The sequence below is a fragment of the Mustelus asterias genome, chromosome 17 (genome assembly GCF_964213995.1).
Source record: "Mustelus asterias chromosome 17, sMusAst1.hap1.1, whole genome shotgun sequence".
NCBI classification, from domain to species: Eukaryota; Metazoa; Chordata; class Chondrichthyes; order Carcharhiniformes; family Triakidae; genus Mustelus; species Mustelus asterias.
The window spans coordinates 39,472,348-39,494,617 of NC_135817.1; positions in this window are offsets into that span (position 1 = coordinate 39,472,348).

Consider the following 22,270-nt stretch of genomic DNA (forward strand, 5'->3'; position numbering starts at 1 on the left):
GGCGCCAATGCTGGATGGCCTCCACAATGGCCTGGGCCTCCTTTTCCACCGCTGAATGTCGAATTTCGGGGCCTTGGAGGGTGCGAGAAAAAAAGGCGACGGGCCTGCCCGCCTGGTTAAGTGTGGCGGCCAGGGCGAAATCAGATGCATCGCTCTCCACCTGAAAGGGGATGGACTCATCGACAGCGTGCATCGTGGCTTTCGCGATGTCGGCTTTTAGTTTTTCAAAGGCCAAACGAGCCTCTGGTGCTAGGGGAAAAGAGGTAGACTTGATGAGCGGACGGGCTTTTTCCGCGTAATTGGGAACCCACTGTGCGTAGTAAGAGAAGAAGCCTAAGCATCTTCTCAGTGCTTTTGCGCTAGTGGGCAGGGGAAGTTCGAGGAGGGGACGCATACGGTCTGGATCAGGGCCGATGACCCCGTTTTCCACCACGTATCTGAGGATAGCTAGGCGGCACGTGCGAAATACACACTTCTCCTTGTTGGAGGTCAGATTCAGGCGAGATGCAGTGCGTAGGAAGTTCAGGAGATTGGTATCGTGGTCCTGCTGGTCATGGCCGCAGATGGTGACGTTATCCAGGTACGGGAAGGTAGCCCACAGTCCGTTATGGTCCACCATTCGGTCCATAGCACGCTGGAAGACCGAGACCCCATTGGTGACACCAAAAGGAACCCTTAGAAAGTGGTACAAGCGACCATCCACCTCAAAAGCCGTGTATTGTCGGTCCTCTGGGCGAATGGGGAGCTGGTGGTAGGCAGACTTTAGGTCGATGGTGGAGAACACCCGGTACTGCGCAATCTGATTGACCATGTCAGATATGCGCGGGAGGGGATACGCATCCAGCTGCGTGTATCTATTAATGGTCTGACTATAGTCAATGACCATCCGGGGTTTGTTCCCACTCTTGACCACCACGACCTGCGCTCTCCAAGGACTAGCGCTAGATTGTATGATCCTTTCCTTGAGGAGCCGCTGAACCTCAGATCGAATGAAGATCCGATCCTCAGCGCTGTAACGCCTACTCTTAGTCGCGATGGGCTTGCAGCCTGGCACAAGATTCTGGAATAGGGAGGGTGTGGTAATCTTAAGTGTCGAGAGGCTACAGGTGGAGCGCGTTGGGCAATTTGGAGGCTGCAGTTCTCCCACTGAAAGCGGAGGGAGTGGCCCACCGTACTGTAGGGTTACACTCTTCAAGTGGACCATGAAATTTAGTCCGAGGAGTATTGGCGCGCAAAGGTGCGGTAACACCAGGAGCTTGAAGCTCTCGTAAACCATGCCCTGCACCGTTAGATTTACCACGCAACTCCCTAGCACGGTGACAGACCGGGACCTAGATGCCATCGAAATCGTCTGCTTGACAGGTTGGATCTGGAGGCCACACCGCTTCACAGCGTCTGGGTGAATAAAGCTCTCCGTGCTCCCGCTGTCAAACAGACAATAAATCGTGCGTTTGTTTACCTGTATGTCCATCATGGACTTGTCGAGTCTGTGAGGCTTTGCCTGGTCCAGGATGATCGACGCCACCGTTGGTTCGTGAGCGCCACTGCAGGCAGCTGAGATGGATGATGATGACCCCTGCTGGTCATTCGCGGTCAGTGCCGACCAAAATGGCTGCTCCCATAGGTCGCACGTGGGCGATGGCGCCAAAATCAGCGACCCCTGGTGGTCGCGCATCTCTTGCGACTCCGTCATCTGTAATGGCGACGTCCTGACCTCGCACGTGGAAGAAATCCTTGACGATGCCGACGACGAGGAACCCGGCTCCGGGGAGTCGCAGGCCGCACTGCTGTTCCTGGAAGTAAGTTTGGATCGACATATCTTCGAATAATGCCCCTTCTTGCCGCAGGCGGAGCACAACACCGCTTTAGCGGGACATCGCTGCCGAGTGTGCTTCACTCCCCCACAGAAGTAACACCGCGGGCCGCCTGGAGCTGCTGCCGTCGTCAGGCCCGAGTGTGGGCACGCCATCACGCAGCTTTTCGGACCCGAGGGACGAGGTGGGATCTGCGACTGCTCCTGCCACGCTGTCTCCACGTGGTCTTCGGAATACATCGCTAGGCTTTTGGAGGCCGTTTCTAGCATATCCGCTGGTTCTATAGACTTAGTGAGATCGAGATTACCTTGCTCCAACAGTCGGAGTCGGATATAAGACGATCCGATTCCCGCCACAAACGCATCTCGAGCGAGGTCATTCATGTTCTGGTCTGCCGACACTGCTTTGCAGTTACAGCCCCTGGCTAGCTGTAGGAGCTCGCACGCGTACTGTTCCGTCGTTTCGCCGGGCTGCCGTCGTCGAGTGGCTAAAAGATATCGAGCATGCATCTCGTTTGGCGGTTTAATGTAACGCTTCTTCAGAAGCTCGAGGGCCCCTTTGTAGTCGGTGGCCGCACGGATCGCTAAATATACAGCGTCGCTTACCCTCGCGTGGAGGACCCGGCGTCTGTCATCGTCTTTGGTGACCGCTGCGGAGGCTGCGAGGTAGTCCTGAAAACATTTCAACCAGTGGTCGAAGCTGTTAGAGGCGCCCGCCGCACGTGGGTCCAGCGTAAGACGTTCGGGTTTTAACATTTGCTCCATACTCTCTGTATCGTTTTCCTTTTTTTTTCTCAACGACGAGAGTTCAATTAATAGTTAGTAAAATTGATGCGCGATATAACTCACGAGGCTAGAGATGCTCGAGGAAATAAAGGCTTTTATTAACTATTACAATAGAGCTACCATATATATTACACGATCCCAGACTGAGGGGTCCCAGACAGAGCAGTGACCTTTATACCTCTCCCAGGAGGCGGAGCCTGACTGGGATGTACCATAATAACTATAATACAGGTAGAACAGCCCAACCCTAACCCCAACAGTAACAAGTAGAACAACCCAACCCTAACCCCAACAGCAACATATATACAGACTCATAGTACTGGCCAGATCCTGGCTCAGCACTACCTGGTGGGAACCAACGATGGTTCACCACAGCCGGCATCTCCACAACAGATTTATTGAACTAACTGAATTTAAATTCCCAGCTACAGAGTGAGGAATTTAAACTCATGTCTCTGGGCCATTATTCCACACCCTTGGATCACTATGTGCAGGAACATGCTTCTCTGTAAATCTTTGAACTTATGCATGAAAACAAAATATATACCATTAATCTTTTAAAATTATAATGGTGAACAAGGAAAGAGTCCCCGGCTGGAATTTTCCAGCCATTCGCAACGACGGGATTCTCTGGTCCTGCTATAATGAATGGAGATTTGGCTGAGTGCCAGATTCTCTGTTCTCACTTGCAGCGGAGATGGGTCATGAGCAGCCAGAAAATTCCGGGCTCAGAGTCATTGAGGTCTGCAGCACGGAAAATGACCCTTCAGCCCATCAAGTCTGCTCCAGCCAAAGACAAACCACACATCTATTGTAATCCCATTTTCCAGCACTTTGTCCATAGCCTTGTATGCCTTCCAAAGTGTCATCAAAATAGCCTTTACTCTTACAGTACTTGACTGCAGCAATTGGAAAAGACGACCAAGTCAATTAAGGGAAAATTGGACAATTGTTTGAAAGAGAGATGATTCAAAATAATGGGTGGGAACAGGAGCAGTTGTGATTAATTTTGGATTCTTTAACAAATGAGTGACACAGGTGTAATGGGCTGAAGGACTTGTTCTAAACCTCGATAGTTTTATGATTCCTAATTCCAACTTGTTCACTTTAACACGCTCAGGAGTTGAATTGTCTTCTACTAAAATCATGGAATCCCTTCAGTGTAGAAGGAGGCCATTCGGTCCATCGAGCCTGCACCAATAACAATCCCACCCAGGCAGTATGCCCATAATCCCATGTGTTTGCCCTGCTAATTCCCCTGTCATTAAGGATCAATTTACCATGGCCAATCAACCTAGCCTGCACATCTTTGGACTGTGGGAGGAAACCAGAGTACCCAAAGGAAACCCACGCTGACACGGGGAGAAAATGCAAACTCTACACAGTCACCTGAGGCTGGAATTGAACCTGAGTCCCTGGCGCTGTGAGGCATTAGCCACTGTGCCACTCTGCCATCCATGCCATGAGAAACAAGAAAGAGTTCCTGGCCTTGTAATACGTTTTCCAGATTTTCCAGATTAAAAATTTCTGCTTACAGCATGAGGAGGGTAACTAATTCTTATTTCTGTATACCCTGAGATTTCATCACATGACCTCCCAACTCCCAAACACCCTTTATTTCCAACTCAAGATATTTTTAATTAAAATGTATCAAGTAAATGAAAAATTGAAACAATGGGCAGGATTTTGTGACCTCGTTTGGATGAGACCAGAAATTCCCGCCCGAGATCAACGGAGATTTTCATTGTCAGACTCTCGCCCACATCGATCCCATGGCGGACGAGATGGTAAAGTTCCGACTAATGAGTCATGTAGGAGTTTTGACCTGGGTTTCTCATTCCAGTGTCTCGGAGGATAATCCTCGCGGGTTAGCAACATTAACAAAGTCAGCGTTTTTCAGAGTGGAGGGGGTTGTGAAGAATGCTTCATGTTAACTGGAGGTGTGGCATGATGATTGGGAAGGGATCGAGAGAGAGTGAAAATACGGCTTCAGTAATTGAGGGGGAATTTAAGATGGAAGACTACCTCTGTGACTGGGTATGGAGTTTGCAAGTGACGAATATCCCCATAAATGGACTAATTAAGTGACCCTACAGTTAATCTTTGGAGAAGTGATTCTCTGGTTGGTCTGAAGAATGGTCAGAAGAAAACAGACAAATTAAAATTTTGTTTATTTTTGTTTCCTTCCCTTTTTTTAGGTTAAATATTTTACCAATTGCAAAGTCAAAAAATGTAAAATTAACAAAATTGCTTTCTTTTTCATGTATAAGTTCAAAGATTTACAGAGAAGCATGTTCCTGGAACCCCAGGTAATGCACAGGAGGAATTAGATAACATTTGAAAGGAAAATATATAATTTGACACTTTCTGCTTGTACCCCTGAGTTCAAAAGAACTCGTTTTAAAATTATTTTGCTTTGATCAAAGTCTCCTCACAACTGATCACATTTTGTTTAATAGTAATATCTTGATAGACAGTGAAGCAGTTGTTCATCTTTTAGAGTCCCAGGCAAAAGTAAAAGGTATAAACCGTGGAGATAACTATCACTTGAATTAATTAGTCCCGGCAGAGTAAGGTTTAGGAAATGTAGCATCGCAGTAAAATGGAAAACTAAATAGTTTTCTTTGTCCTCCCAGCATTACGCTGAATTAAAGTTTAAGTTTATGTTTATTTATTAGTGTCACAATTCGTCTCACATTAACCCTGCAATGAAGTTACTGTGAAAATCCCCCAGTTGCCACACTCTGGCGCCTGTTCGGGTACACTGAGGGAGAATTTAACATGGCCAATGCACCTAACAAGGAGAGATTGCAAGGTAATTTATTTTTAAACAAATTTTAAAGAAACAATAATTGCAACACTTCAGTAAAAGTAGGCAAATATAAACGCTAAGTAAAAGTCCAGATATCTTACTAAAACACTGTTACCTTGCTGCAAACTAATGTTTACACAATTTTAGAAGCTTATTGCTCTTACAGAAGGGAATATAACAAGATGGCTGTCATATCTGGTGCCAGAACAAGGGATATGGTGGCTGCATGGAGAGGAGCTTGGAAAGGGATGGGGGTAAATGTAATTGGAAGAAATGGTATAGGTAGGAGTAGGGAGGTGCTCCTGTTGAAGTATCATGAGTTAGGCTCTAAATTTAAAATAGTAGGACTTTAAAGTTAATAATCTCTAGATTCTTGCCCCAACCACGTGCAAATTGGAACAGGAGCAAGACAAATCAGAAGAATTAATTCAGGGCCACAGAACTGGTGTGGCTAAGAGGACTTCCTTTTCATGGGACACTGACATCAGTTCTGGGATGTGAAGGAGCTGCACTAATGGGATGGGCTCCACCTGAACCAGGATGGGATCCTTGCCTTAGCGCGAAGGGCAGATGGGAAAGTGACAAAGCCTTTAAATTAGTAAGAGGATGAAAGGCATCTATAAGAATCAGAAGCAACCTAAATGTAACCAAACAGCAAGAGAGCATAGAAAAGAACAAAATGAGGCAGGATATTGATGGCAAGGAATAAATAGTTATATTCACAAGAAGTTAAAACAAATTAAACAATGTGAGAGAAAATCCTATTAAAATAAATTAACTTGTCTGTAGAGCAAAGAGCAATGCACAGAGTTTGTGAATAGGGAATCTGGAAGCCTGTGTTGAAGTAGCCAGACATGGGCCAAGTGCTGGCAAGTGGGATTAGGTGGGCAGGTCAGGGCATTTCATGCATTGGTGAAGACTCGATGGGCTGAAGGGCCTCTTCTGCACTGTAGTAATCTATGATTCTGTGATGGCAGGGGTTACTGAGGCATGGTAGGGATTGCTGAGACATGATAGGGGTTACTGAGACATGGTAGGGGTTAATGAGACATGATTGAATTAATGAGACATGGAATGGGTTACTGAGACATGGTAGGGGTTACTGAGATATGGTTGGATTAATGAGACATGGTCGGGGTTACTGAGACAAAAGGCGGGATTTTCCGGCTGGACTCGCCCCAAGGCTGGAAAATCCCATTCGAAGCTTGAAGTTCCTTGTGGTCTTAGTATGGCTCCTGCTCTGCCCAAAACCGCAAGGAACTACAGAAGGTTGTGAATGTAGTCCAATCCGTCACGCAAACCAACCTCCCATCCACTGACTCTGTCTACACTTCCCGCTGCCTCAGCAAAGCAACCAGCATAATTAAGGACCGCATGCACACCGGGTATTCTCTCTTCCACCTTCTTCCTTCGGGAAAAAGACACAAAAGTCTGAGGTCACGTACCAACCGACTCAAGAACAGCTTCTTCCCTGCTGCTGTCAGACTTTTGAATGGACTTACCTTGCATTAAATCGATCTTTCTCTACACCCTAGCTATAACTGTAACATACATTCTGCACTCTCGTTTCCTTCTCAATGGACGGTGTGCTTTGTCTGTATAGCGCGCAAGAAACAATGCTTTTCACTGTATGTTAATACATATGACAATAATAAATCAAATCAAATCAAGTCAAATCAAAGTCAGTGGACCATCGCATGGTCTGTGTCCCACCTGCGATTATTCCTGTGTTGGGCGGGACGGGAAAATTCCAGCCACAGTAGGGTTACTGTGACATGTTAGGGGTTACTGAGAGATGATAGTGTTAATGAGGCATGGTAGGGATCACTGAGACATGTTAGAAGTTACTGAAACATGGTAGAGCTTACTGAGACATGGTAGAGATTACTGAGATATGGTTACAGAAAAATCAAGCCTGGAATTAAACATTTCAGAGTAAAACAGATTAGACAAGATAAAGAGGGAAGATAAAAAGCTGCAGTTGCTGTAATATTCAGGGACTACACACAGCAGTGGAAATAGTGGATTCAGAATAGATGGTGCCAGGCTGTTGCTGCATGGAGTAGGTTGCTGTCGAAGGGTGGTAGCCTGTCTGGCGCAAGAAGTTTTTCCAAGGAAGGCAGAGAGACCAGCTCACTGCAGGAACTCTTTCTTAGACAGGCAGGAAGGATGCAACGTGAACCTCAGTGGTGCAGCTAAATGTGGGACAAATAGGGATGTTGGAAAGGGATGGACCAAGAGGGCGGGTTGGTTGGGTTGATAGAAGGATCCTGAGGATCAAACACAGGCAACTAGGAAACTGATGGGACAATTACAGTGATGGGTGAAAGGTGATCAAGGAATGATGGGAATTGCATATTTACATGGGAAAAATGAATGGTGGTGGGCATCTGAGGCCGTAGGTGCAGGTGAAATGGATAAGGGTCAATGTGACAGCCAGGATGGGCATGGGGAGGTCAATGGGCGCAGGCTCAGGTGAAAGAGTAGGAAAATCCAGGATAAGGGTAAATGCATTTTCAGGCCACAGACCTAAAATGTTAACTTTGCTTCTGTCCACAGATGGTGCCCAATCTGCTGAGCTTTTGCCGGTATTTTCTGTTTTTATTTTAAATCCCAGCACAGATGTGAGAACCACCAACATTGTTGTGCAGCATTTAGAGCATTAATTAACTCACATATAGTCAGCCCACATGATGCACCCAATGTCTTGTCACCCAAGTTCCTGTGTGACAACCTTCTGCAGTTGCAAACTTGTAATGCTTCATACGCCTATGAGTGTGACTTTGTATTGAGTGGACAGTGCCACTTACCCTGGTTGTATGCAGCAGACCATTCTTGCAGAATTGTAGCCACATTCTTCTTGGATTCCACAGCGGCTGACCTGTGCTGTTCCCTCCATCCAGGCCACCTTGGCTTAGCAGGCCAGCCTTATGCTGCCTTCCCTGGGAAAGAGGACATTCCTCCTTTCCCAGATGGGCTGGAGGAGAATCTGCAGAGAGGTGCCACTCGCTGTCTGGACATGTTTCCAAGAGGAGGAGGATGGGTGGGGAGGGTCTTTGGAGGTCAATCTTCAGAGGTGGTGCTTGGCAATGAAGAAAGCCATTCTTGCCTTGCAGACAATGAATACTTGTCTGGTGCCCTTTAAGTATGGTGCCCAGACTTTTGAAGCAATGAAATAGGAAGGGGCAATATCCACCCCGCTTCAAGATTTGCTGCACTGCATGCACATGAATAAATAATGAGATGAGAGGTGCATATGGCAGAAGCTCATCTCACCCACCATGGCGCAAGTTCAATGCTGGTCCTGTCTCCACATTTAGGGTGAAAAATAGTTAAGTTTTAATTTTATTTATTTGTCACAAGTAGGCTTACATTAACACTGCAATGAAGTTACTGTGAAAATCCCCTTGTCATCACACTCCGGCACCTGTTCGGGTACACTGAGGGGGAATTTAGCATGGCTGATGCACCTAACCAGCACGTCTTTTGGACAGTGAGAGGAAACCCACGCAGACACAGGGTGAATGTGCAAACTTCACACAGACAGTGATCCAAGCCGGGAATCGAACTTGGGTCCCTGATGCTGTGAGGCAGCAGTGCTAACCACTGTGCCACCGTGCCACCAAGAAAATTCTGCCCAGAATGAATGTTTCTTTATGTGGGGAAGGACATAATAGAGGTCTTCAACAGAAGATAGTCACCAAAAAATTTAACAGGGAATTCAGAGAAAACTTTTTTACCCAAAGCGTAGTAAGGATGTGGAACTTGCTAGCACAGGAAGTGGTTTAAGCTAATTGTACAGATGCATTTAAGGGGAAACTAACAAGCATATGGAGGAGAAGGGAATAACCGGTTCTAAAGGTAGATTTAGATGAGAAAAAGTGGCAGAAGGTTCAAGAGAAGCAGCAAACAGTCATGAATTGGTTGCGCCAAATGATCTCTTTCTGTACAGTATATCCTATGTCCAATGTAATCTTACGTAATTACCTCCACCACTGAAGGTGGACAGAGTTAATAGTTTTGTCCATTAGTTTGTTTGGCTGTAAACAATATGTCTCAAAAGCTAATGGACTGATTTAAATGAAACTTAGTACACATATAAGGTATGGCCTAAGGAAGAAGTGATTAGCTTTTGGCGAAGAGGCAGATCTGAAGCCCAGCATTTTTTAAAGATCCGTTAACATTGGGAGTTAGTGTATGTTAGTGTAATGTTGTGCGTTATACTTGGAATGTTGTTGATTGTTTCAGCTGCTGTGGTGGAATTTTAACAACACCAGGTTAAAGTCCAACAGGTTTATTTGGTAGCAAAAGCCACACAAGCTTTCGGAGCTCCAAGCCCCTTCTTCAGGTGAGTGGGAATTCTGTTCACAAACAGGGCATATAAAGACAGAGACTCAATTTACATGAATAATGGTTGGCATGTGAATACTTACAACTAATCAAGTCTTTAAGAAGCAAAACAATGTGAGTGGAGACAGGACCAGCATTGAACTTGCGCCATGGTGGGTGAGATGAGCTTCTGCCATATGCACCCCTCATCTTATTATTTATTCATGTGCATGCAGTGCAACAAAATCTTGAAGCGGGGTGGATATTGCCCCTTCCTATTTCATTGCTTCAAAAGTCCAGTACTTCCCCGGAGCGGAGAAGCTACGGCATCTCCTCTGGAGCTAAAAAGATGTGTATTGTCTCCAGACAAGACAGCCAGTGAAACTCTGCAGGTCCAGGCAACTGTGGGGGTTACAGATAGTGTGACATGAACCCAATATCCCGGTTGAGGCCGTCCTCGTGTGTGCGGAACTTGGTTATCAGTTTCTGCTCAGCGACTCTGCGCCGTCGTGTGTCGCGAAGTCCGCCTTGAAAAGGCCGTCCCTACGGACAAGCCCTCCGTATACACAGGATCTGCTCGGATGAGGAGGATCGCAACAGACACCTTCAGATGCTGAAAGATGCCCTCATAAGAACAGGATATAGCGCTCGACTCCTTGATCAACAGTTCCAACGCGCCACAGCGAAAAACCGCACCGACCTCCTCAGAAGACAAACACGGGACACGGTGGACAGAGTACCCTTCGTCGTCCAGTACTTCCCCGGAGCGGAGAAGCTACGGCATCTCCTCCGGAGCCTTCAACATGTCATTGATGAAGACGAACATCTCGCCAAGGCCATCCCCACACCCCCACTTCTTGCCTTCAAACAACTGCACAAACTCAAACAGACCATTGTCCGCAGCAAACTACCCAGCCTTCAGGAGAACAGTGACCACGACACCACACAACCCTGCCACAGCAACCTCTGCAAGACGTGCCGGATCATTGACACAGATGCCATCATCTCACGTGAGAACACCATCCACCAGGTACACGGTACATACTCTTGCAATTCGGCCAACGTTGTCTACCTGATACGCTGCAGGAAAGGATGTCCCGAGGCATGGTACATTTCGGAAACTATGCAGACGCTGCGACAACGGATGAATGAACACCGCTCGACAATCACCAGGCAAGACTGTTCTCTTCCTGTTGGGGAGCACTTCAGCGGTCATGGGCATTCGGCCTCTGATATTCGGGTAAGCGTTCTCCAAGGCGGCCTTCGCGACACACGATGGCGCAGAGTCGCTGAGCAGAAACTGATAGCCAAGTTCCGTACACACGAGGACGGCCTCAACCGGGATATTCGGTTCATGTCACACTATCTGTAACCCCCACAGTTGCCTGGACCTGCAGCGTTTCACTGGCTGTCTTGTCTGGAGACAAATACACATCTTTTTAGCCTGTCTTGATGCTCTCTCCACTCACGTTGTTTTGCTTCTTAAAGACTTGATTAGCTGTAAGTATTCGCATTCCAACCATTATTCATGTAAATTGAGTCTGTGTCTTTATATGCCCTGTTTGTGAACAGAATTCCCACTCACCTGAAGAAGGGGTTTGGAGCTCCGAAAGCTTGTGTGGCTTTTGCTACCAAATAAACCTGTTGGACTTTAACCTGGTGTTGTTAAACTTCTTACTGTGTTTACCCCAGTCCAACGCCGGCATCTCCACATCGTGGTGGAATTTGTCAGAGCTGTCAAAATGTGAGCAGAGTTTTCAGAGCAGATTGTTGGATATGGATTAGTCTGAACCCTCCTCAGTGAGATGGAAGTTCTTAATAAAAAGGTTTCTTTTTTCAGCTTTGCTGTACTACAGCTTCAACCTGGCAGGAGAAAAAGCCTCAAGGAAGAGCACAGTACGTGTAGTAAAGTTGAGTTAATACAGCATGGCAGAGGTCTGCCCTCTACTGACCGCCCTTTTCACTTATTTATATTGCTATCACAGAGCAATCTGAAGTGGTGTTTCCTTCAAAATATTAAATTGAATCCAAAGCAAAGTTATTTGGTTTGCAGAAAGTACAATGAACAGTCTAGGTACTTTTATGATGCAGGTTTGTACCAGGCTGGAGCTGTATTACATGCAGGGAAAGGTCTAAATTTATAAGACTGCCTTCTTGAGATGGCTTGACACTTCATAGTTTAGTCAGATTGAGGTGACTCCTGAGTTATATTGGCACTTTTACATTAATCTGCAATCTAAATCACTTTGCAGTGAAATGAAAGTGATAATACAATGTCAGCCTTCATAGAAAGTAAATGTCAAGATTATAAAAACACGTAATGTAACAAAATGCCAAGGTTTTCATAATGTTCAAATTAACCTTTACCCTGTTAATTATGGATTCCTATTGTGTATTGTGAGAGATTTTCACATTTCTATTGGCTCTGGTAGAGTGAAGGTTAATTTCTACCTCAGGCTAAATATCTGTCCTCAAAGGCAACTCAGCCATTAGACACCATAGTATTTGAGAGTAGATAGATTGAAGACAAAAGAGAGTCAGTACAGAGGATAATGAATGAATTTCCTTGTATTGTCTTCAGTAGAGGTCCTAATAGATTTAATAAAGCTGCTTTGGATTTCTTGGAATCACCTTGGGGATGTGAATTTTAAACAGCTTCTTTGGTAACTTACAACTGTGAGTACTCTAAATTGGTCTGTATTTTGAACATTCCTCTCACTCTCCATGTTTCTATTCTAGTAAAAGACAATCTTTTGTATCGACTTTATGACATTTAAGCTCCATGGTCTGAATTTTAACCTTGGATTGATTCCGAAGGCAGTGCAGCCAGAAATGGACAGCCATTGTTAACGTGACATTACACTGGACGGCCAATGAAGGCCCAGCCAGCATGGAATGTGACTGTGGTTGGGGTTCCAGTGCATGGGGGTGGGAATGGGTCAGGCACTGGGTTCAATGGGGGCCTGGTGGGCGGTTTAAAAATGGAAGGGATAGCTCCGAGGATATGTGGGGGAGGTTGAAGGAGCTGTTGGAAAGCAATCCTTCCAATAACTGTCCCTGGAATGGGCCTTTAAGGAGATGGAGCGCTAATGAAGCTTTCTATTTTTCCTTGTCAGGGGAACAGAAGTCATAATGCTGCTGAGCGCTGAAGAATGGGTGGAGGAGTGCCAAATCTGTTAATCCTCATGAAGCATGAAAGTGATTGACTGAAGCTGGAGTGCCACCAGCCAGCTCACTCTTCTGGCCATGATGCAGCACAGCTCTGAACAAAGAACAAAGAACAACAAAGAACAAAGAACGATACAGCACAGGAACAGGCCCTTCGGCCCTCCAAGCCTGCGCCGCTCCCTGGTCCAAACTAGACAATTCTTTTGTATCCCTCCATTCCCACTCCGTTCATGTGGCTATCTGGATAAGTCTTAAACGTTCCCAGTGTGTCCGCCTCCACCACCTTGCCCAGCAGTGCATTCCAGGCCCCCACCACCCTCTGCGTAAACTATGTCCTTCTGATATCCGTGTTAAACCTCCCCCCCCTCACCTTGAACCTATGACCCCTCGTGAATGTCACCACTGACCTGGGAAAAAACTTCCCACCGTTCACCCTATCTATGCCTTTCATAATTTTATACACCTCTATTAGGTCACCCCTCATCCTCCGTCTTTCCAGTGAGAACAACCCCAGTTTACCCAATCTCTCCTCATAACTAAGCCCCTCCATACCAGACAACATCCTGGTAAACCTCCTCTGCACTCTCTCTAAAGCCTCCACGTCCTTCTGGTAGTGTGGCGACCAGAACTGGGCGCAGTATTCCAAATGCGGCCGAACCACGTTCTATACAACTGCAACATCAGACCCCAACTTTTATACTCTTTGCCTCATCCTATAAAGGCAAGCATGTCATATGCCTTATTCACTACCTTCTCCACCTGTGACGCCACCTTCAAGGATCTGTGGACTTGCACACCCAGGTCCCTCTGCCTATCTACACCCTTTATGGTTCTGCCATTTATCGTATAGCTCCCCCCGCGTTAGTTCTACCAAAATGCATCACTTCGCATTTATCTGGATTGAACTCCATCTGCCATTTCTTTGCCCAAATTTCCAGCCTATCAATATCCTTTGTAGCCTCTGACAATGTTCCTCACTATCTGCAAGTCCAGCCATTTTCGTGTCGTCCGCAAACTTACTGATCACCCCAGTTACACCTTCTTCCAGATCGTTTATATAAATCACGAACAGCAGAGGTCCCAATACAGAGCCCTGCGGAACACCACTAGTCACAGGCATCCAGCCAGAAAAAGACCCTTCCACTACCACCCTCTGTCTTCTGTGACCAAGCCAGTTCTCCACCCATCTAGCCACCTCCCCCTTTATCCCAAGAGATCCAACCTTTTGCACCAACCTACCATGAGGGACTTTGTCAAACGCTTTACTAATGTCCATATAGACGACATCCACGGCCCTTCCCTCGTCAACCATTCCAGTCACTTCTTCAAAAAACTCCACCAGGTTAGTGAGGCATGACCTCCCTCTCACAAAACCATGCTGTCTGTCATTAATGAGTTTATTCCTTTCTAAATGCGCATACATCCTATCTCTAAGAATCCTCTCCAACAACTTCTCTACCACGGGCGTCAAGCTCACTGGCCTATAATTTCCCGGGTTATCCTTCCTACCCTTCTTATATAACGGGACCGCATTAGCTATCCTCCAATCCTCTGGAACCTCACCTTTGTCCAGTGACGAGACAAAGATTAGCGTCAGAGGCCCAGCGATTTCATCTCTCGTCTCCCTGAGCAGCCTTGGATAGATTCCATCAGGCCCTGGGGATTTGTCAGTCTTTATATTCCCTAAAAAACCTAACACTTCCTCCCTTGTAATTGGCAGTCCAGTGTAATGGACCTGGGACGCAGGTAAGACAGCTGGCCACAAATGCGTGTGCTGTGGGCCTGGGGAACACTATGGGCTCTCATCAGCAAGTGAACTGCATGTATAATGATTATGATGATTGAATTTACTGATCTCTTGCCTTCTTTCCACAGATGCGCCGGACCCCCATTAAGCTCAGAGGAAGACATCGTTCCTGCACCAATGTCACATCGTCTCTCTGAATTAAGCACCAGCATGGATATTCACAAGTTGATGAGAATCAACCCCTTAGGTTGTGCACAGTGTTGAGGGCACTTCACACTCACATGTGGAGCCGGCAGAAGCAGAGAGGTCCCAGGGCGTTACAGTGGGAGTGCTGCTGGAGGCCAAGTCCATGCTGTGACCGAGGCAGATGACAAGCCTCTGGAATTGGCCATCAGGCAGCAGATGCTGTATGCCCAGCGAGATGTATGGGGAGATCTGGCAGAGGGTCTGTGTGCCATAGTGCCCAACATTGAGGAGTCCATGTGGGGTATGAGTATTGCATTGATCCTTAACACCAAGCGTACAGCCTCCTGAAGAGGCAGCTCCAAAGCAGAATCAGGGTTCCTGGTGTAGCACTCGGAGCTGCAAGCCTTCACACAGGCTATGTCCTCGGAAAGTCACAGCCAGAATGCGACATGGAAAAGGCACCTAGTTCTCTGTGAGATGCCTGTCCATCAGTTGTGAGAAGGGAGGTGCAAATGCATCTTATGCTGGCAGATGAGATGCTGATCATCTCTATGGGCTCCTCTCAGTGTCCTCCGGACAATGACATCAGCTCCTCTGCTGCTCTGCCAGTGGCCATTGCATCTGACAATGTCATGATGACTGAGAATTGCCCAGTTATGGGGCTGGATCCACCCTCCCATGACCAAGCCTTCTCAGGCTCCAGAAACCAGAGGATGGCTTCTACGACCACCATGGCTACCAGGACAGCAAAGTCAGCAGGCTGCCTCCAATGCTGCTGCCAGTGAGGGGAAGGAAGGGGCACCAAGATGCAGCACCCGCAGATGTAAGTTGAAGGAACCTTAAATACAACAGGGATATGACACAGGTGACATTATTTGTGTTCATTATTTTGATGTTTGTGTTAGAGTTAGCAACTTTGCATATTCTTTTCCTGCTCATGTGAAGTAACATAAACTTTTTTATTACTTTAAATTAGCTGAGTTCGCTGGATGGTTTGAGTAAGTGGCAGATGCTGCACAGGTTTGTAACTGTGTGGCATTGTGTGGTTCCGGCACTCTGCATTGTGTTCTCATTTAATGATTGTTTGCAAAGGAAACAACGCCATTGTCTGGAGGAAGCATCAATGCTTTAGATGCCTAGCTGAAGATTCACAAAATCAAACCATCCCTGCCTCCCTGTTGTCTGCCTCTATGTCCTGACCCTATGCCTCCCCAAGCTCTTCCTCTGACCCATCACTGGAACCATCCTCCCCGGCCAGCGGAGCTGACTCGTTTTCCTCAACCAACTCTGGGTCCTCAGGTTGTGCAGGACAAAGCATGCAATAACAATGAGGGAGACACACACACTGGAGGATGCTCCAATGCTCCTCCACATCTGTCCAGGCATCTGAAGCACACCTTCAGCAGCCTGTTGGTCCTCTCCACCACCCCTCTTGTGGGGCATGACTCCTGTTGTATCTCTCCTCAGCCTCAGTTCTTGTGTGACTGAGTGAGGTTATCAGCCTCCTCTTCTAGCCCTTGTCACCCAGGGGCCATCATCCAATTGTGCAGGAGCCACATACAGCCTTGTTAACTGTGAGCACAGCAAGATGTAAGTATTGTGTGAGCTCCCAGGATAGTGGGTATAAACTTGGAGACTCTGTGTCTGCTGGTCACAGATACTCTGAACATTCATTAAGTGGGATCCCCTTCTGTTTATAAAAGCTCCTGGTTCATTTGCCGGTGCTTTGGTGATCACATGACCACTATCTATTGTACCCTGGATATGGAGAAACCCAGCTGTCGCAGTGAAGTCTAGTGTTCTCTCCGCCTGACTGGCCTTACCTATCTGGTAGAGTCATAGAGACATAGAGTTTTACAGCATGGAAACAGGTCCTTCGGCCCAACTTGTCCATGCCGCCATTTTTTTTAAAACCCCGAAGCTAAATCCCAATTGCCCGCATTTGGGCCATATCCCTCTATACCCATCTTATCCATGTAACTATCTAAATGCTTTTTAAAAGACAACATTGCACCCGCCTCTACTACTACCTCTGGCAGCTTGTTCCAGACACTCACCACCCTCTGTGTGAAAAAATTGCCCTTCTGGACGCTTTTGTTAACTTCAGATAGTGGATCAACTCCCTCCCAATTCAAGCTGCAGAATTTTGTGGGCATTCTGACAATATCCCTTTGATCTTCCTCCTTCCTTTATTTAATTTATTGTTCAGCAACTCTTGAAGTCACCTTTTATATTCATAACCTTCTCTAGCCTAGTTTTGTGACTTTGTTTTGTTTTTGTTTGTTTGGTTTTTCCTTGCTCAATATTGATCTAACCCACAGCCTGGTCACTCACGTTTCCCAACTGAGCGAACCTATGCTGGTCTTCTCAACATGTTCTTCCACTCACTGAACTGCCAAGCTATGCATTGCAACCTCACCACAAGGGATCCGCCTGCTAACCAGATCTTTGTTGGAGCACTATCTGTGTCTTTCAAGTTTTCCTTTACAGTCAGTATGCTGCGGTTTCAATACTTTTCGATGCTACAAACTCATTGCAAAAACATCAAGGGTCATCTCTTGGCATGCAGCATGATCTAAGTCTGTTCACCATATCATACCTGTACTAACCTTACTGCCAGCCTGTTTTACCACCACTGAACAACCTGTCCCAAAACAATTGTAAAATTTGCGTAAAATCTGGAGTAAATCTGGCTCTTTCTTCAGTGGAATTTTCAAAATCAATCTCCCACACTCTGTGCGCTGCAGAGTGTACTAGCGTGAATCTCATTAAAAATCTGTGGATGGGGCCTATTCCCGCTCGAGAGGCCGGCAGCATAGCGCTGAGTGGGCCACTGCACATGTGCCGATCAGTCAGCACCGCGATTGGCACATGCGCAGTAGCCCCGCATTGCTGGTCTCCCGATTGCTGGTCAGCTTGATCGTTAGCCAGACCCTGCATCACTGCCCCTCCAATTTTCCCTTGCCTCCCGATCACTGGCCTCCCAGTCGTTTCTGGGCCAGCCATGACCCTCCCCCTCAGCCCCCAGAAATCTGGCGCCCGGAAACTCACGGACACTGTGCCCCCTCCCCCCGTCCCCCCCCCATGGGGAGCCCACTATACGGCCTCTGCTTGAGTCTTTCGGCCAATCACCCCCCAATGTGTTTTATAATAATAGCAATTGTTCATAAGGGATTCTGTAAATGCATTATGGGTTAATTTATTTAGACTCGGCACATTAGAATGTTATATACATGGATAGAGTAAGAAAACTTGAAGACATCAGCAGCAGAGCTGTGGGTGCTGAGTTCTGCTCAAAGGTAAAAGTAAAACTGAAACTTGATTATATGATACATTTCCCTTCTAGTGATGCATAAAGAAATATTATAATAATAAGAATGTGCAACTTGCTAGATTAAATAAGCAACAGCGTACGTTCTGCTTGTGATATTGCAAAAAAACAGCCAATATTAGACAATGTCAATATTTTTCTCAAAAATATCGTAACACATTTCTGTGCGATATGAAATGCCACTAAATAAATAAAGCCCTTGCCTGTTCTGTCTACATTCCTGACAGTGAAGTGCATGTTTGTGACTGCAGTTCACAAAATAAGCTGCTCTCTATGTAGGTTGTGTATAATGATAGGATAATTTCCAAACAGAATGGAAATGATTGAGTAATTCCATGCCAATCATCCCTGAAAAACACGCTGTTTAAGTGACTAGGATTGATTTTACATTTATAATTTGTCTTATGTAACTTTCCCCTACTCATTACATTTTGCTGGAGGAATCAACCTGCTTTTATCAAGAGGCATTGCTGGCAAAAAGATCTGTTCGCTGTAATTTGTATAAACTCTTTATAAATAGATTCTGCCTGCTGAGTAAATATTTTGTTGTAAAATAGATGGCTACAAATCTCACCCTGTCCTGCCTCCAACTCATTAGCTGTTACGGTGGTATCAGGATATAGCCAGCTCTTTGCATACAATCAACTGCTTTTGTCTTCATTGTGATGCATCCACATTTAGGAAGCTTTGCCCAGGGCAAAACAATGATTGCCTCACATGTCGGATCTCAAATCACTTTGCTTTTTAAACAGATGCATCTAGTCCAGTTTTACTCAAGTATTTTAGCTTTCTTATCACATTTAAAAGAGGAATGGAAATTATAGGCTGCATTTTTCCCAAAGTTTACCAGTATCAGGCGCTGATTGAAAACTGGCTTGTTTCTTTCCAGAAACAAAGAGAGTGCGATCTTACTGGCTTGCTGAGATGATCGATCCGCGCAGCGAGCTGGTAAGATTGCACGAGAGGCAAAAAATTGGTTTTGCGCCTCGTTTCTCGCCTCATAGAATCACTACTGTGCAGAAAGAGGCCATTCAGCCCATTGAGCCTGCACCGATAACAATCCCACCCAGGCCCTACACATCCCCATAACTGCACACATTTAGCCTGCTAATCCCTGACACTGAGGGGCAATTTAGCATGGCCAATCAACCTAACCCGCACACCATTAGACTGCGGGAGAAAACCAGAGCACATGGAGGAAACCCACACAGACATGGGGAGAATGTGTAAATTCCACACAGTCACCTGAAAATGAACCCGAGTCCCTGGCACTGTGAGGCAGCAGTGCTAACCACTGTGTCACCGTGCCACCCATAATCTTACCAGCACTGTTTGCCAGCATGTGAAGTTGATTTAAATATTAATGACATGTTTTACATTAGTGAGTCCCGGATGGCATCATCTGGGCTCACTTGGATTTACCACTTTGCTGATCGATACTCACACCGATGAGAATCACATCTGGTCTCCACCATTAGAGACCAGATGTAAAGGCCTCACCGGGGGAACAGAGGCCATTGAAGCCCCCAGGCAACGTCTATGTAGCAGTGCCAGCCTGGCAGTGCCCATCTGGTCCCCTGGAATTGTCCATCAGGCACCATAACTGTGCCAGGAGCAAGGTGTTGGAGCCTGAGTTCGGATGAGGCTATGACGGTGGGGGGAGGGGGGTGGGGGGCAAGGGGGGGTGCTCTGCAGTGGTGACGGGGCTCTGCAAGGGGGAGTTCTGCGGGGGAGGGCTTTGCAAGGAGGGGAGGCAAGGGGGAGCTCTGCAGGGGGAACTCTTCAGGAGGAGTGATCAGCAGGGAGGGCTATGCAAGGGACAGGTGATTGGCAGGGGGGAAACGTGAAAATAAGGCATTAAATTTTATTGTAGGTTAAACTATCACTCTAGTTGAGTGATTAACATGTTTGAATTGCTAATCCACATCTCTGGAGGGGTTTACATGCAATCAGCCAAACATGTCTATGTTAAATCTAGAATTTGTCATGTTCTAGTCAGCTTCTGGTCTAACTGTCATGTTCAGCAATTTTGCACTCCATCTGCATCTAAAGACACACACTCCTCAATGTTCCTCTTTTAGAACTCTCTGCTCTTCTTCACACTGTGACACAGAATCTTTATGTCAACCTAAACCATCTGAAACTATAAGTGGAATCTTCGATGAGCATTTCATTTGAAGGATTATGCCTTCAACTGATCTGACTTCAACTCAGATTAAAATCACAATCTTGTCATCCTGCACTCATGCTGGCAGTGCTCAGTATTCATGACTAGTTTGTACACGGAACCTTGTTAAAATTATTGAAATTGCCATGCCCCAAACATTTGCAGAGGTTTTTCAATGAAGTTAGACTTGCAGTTGTTGAGCACTTTCATCTATTCTTGGCTTTATTGAAGCTCTGCTCACAAAACAGTGTTTTTTTTTGCTCCAAATAGAAACTGCAGACTTCAAAAGTAAACTAAAACTGTGAGAAAATATTTTTACAGAGTTTTCCTAGCTATTAGGAGCTGTTATTGGATGGACCTTTTCATCCCGGCTGCAGTCTCCAATGTTTTAACTTCCTCTGACCTCCAGGAAGGACTTTAAACAGCAGTAATGGAGTCTCTGCTTTTTAAAGTTTAAAGTTAAAGTTTATTTATTATTGTCACAAACAGGCTTACATTAACATTGCAATGAAGTTACTGTGAAAATCCTCTAGTTGCCACACTCCAGCACCTGTTTGGCTACACTGATGGAGAATTTAGCATGGCCAATGCACCTAACCAGCACGTCTTTTGGACTGTGGGAGGAAACAGGAGCACCCGGAGGAAATCCATGCAGACACAGGGAGAATATGCAGACTCTACACAGACAGTCACCTGAGGCCAGGAATCGAACCCGGGTCCCGGCGCTGTGAGGCAGCAGTGCTAACCACTGTGCCATCGTGCTGCCCTCAGAGTTCCAAGAAGTTTGGCAGTAATGTGTTTATGCACTTTTTAATGCACATTTATGCCTACTTTTACAACTTCCAAAGGGCACCTTACTTCTCTCAAAAGTGACGTGGGCCCAGATACAAAGGGATACCTCACCTCTCCATAGGGGTACTGTGGCTCTCCAAACAAATCCACCAAGTTCAGACTTGCTCCTACTTGGTCTAGTCTGCACACATCAGGTTTCACTCTCCTGCTCTACTTAAATCTCACCTTGATAGCGATGGCTGATTTGGCAACTGATGATTTCAATGGCCAGCTGCCTCCATAACTGTGTATGTGAAAAACATGCCCCTGCCCCATTCCCACTCCCACAAAAATGGGAAATGCTGCATTCAGGTGGGAGGAGGAGGCCTTCCAATAAATTAGCATTTCCATTATTTTTCCACATTGGAAAGGCTCAATCATTCACACAAATAAATGCCTATGAAAAAAATACAATAAAATTTGGGACAGTAAACATTCTGAGTCAACAATTTCACTGAAACTCTGTCTCCCTCAAAAGGGTGTCCAAAATTTTGATTTTCAAAGATCAAGCCTCTGAATTCCCTCAAAGCCATTTCAACTTGGACTGCTTCAATGACTACACATCTCCTAGGGTTTCAATCTCATCTTCCAAGACTGGATTTCTGAGTCTGTACTCGAACTTCTATTCACTTGCACAATTTCAATTCTTTAATAGCTGATTAGTTTCACTGGGCTGGCACTGCTCCTGGATTTTGCCACGCTTCAATGTTCCCTGCTAAACCAAGGTATAAATGGTTCCCAAGGCTTCCTCTGAGCCCTAACCCTTTCCAGCATGGAGCTAGTGACCTTCTATCACCTTCTCAGCTCCCCAAGATTTCACCTAAGCCCTAACTGCACAGAGCTATCAAACGACTCCTGGGACATCTCCTAAATCCCAATTACACAAAGCCAGCGAACAGCAATGTTTTGCTGTTGAGAGCCTGCCAATAGCTCCTGCTGCAGCACATTCACTCTCCAGGCAAATAGGCAGTTCAATTGAAACCCTAGAACTTCCCTGAGCTCCACCTGTTTCATGACAACATAGCCATAAATTGATTGTAGCTTTAATTCCTAAAACAAAACAACTCACTGGGTTGCATTTCTTTGCAAGCAGTCCAGGC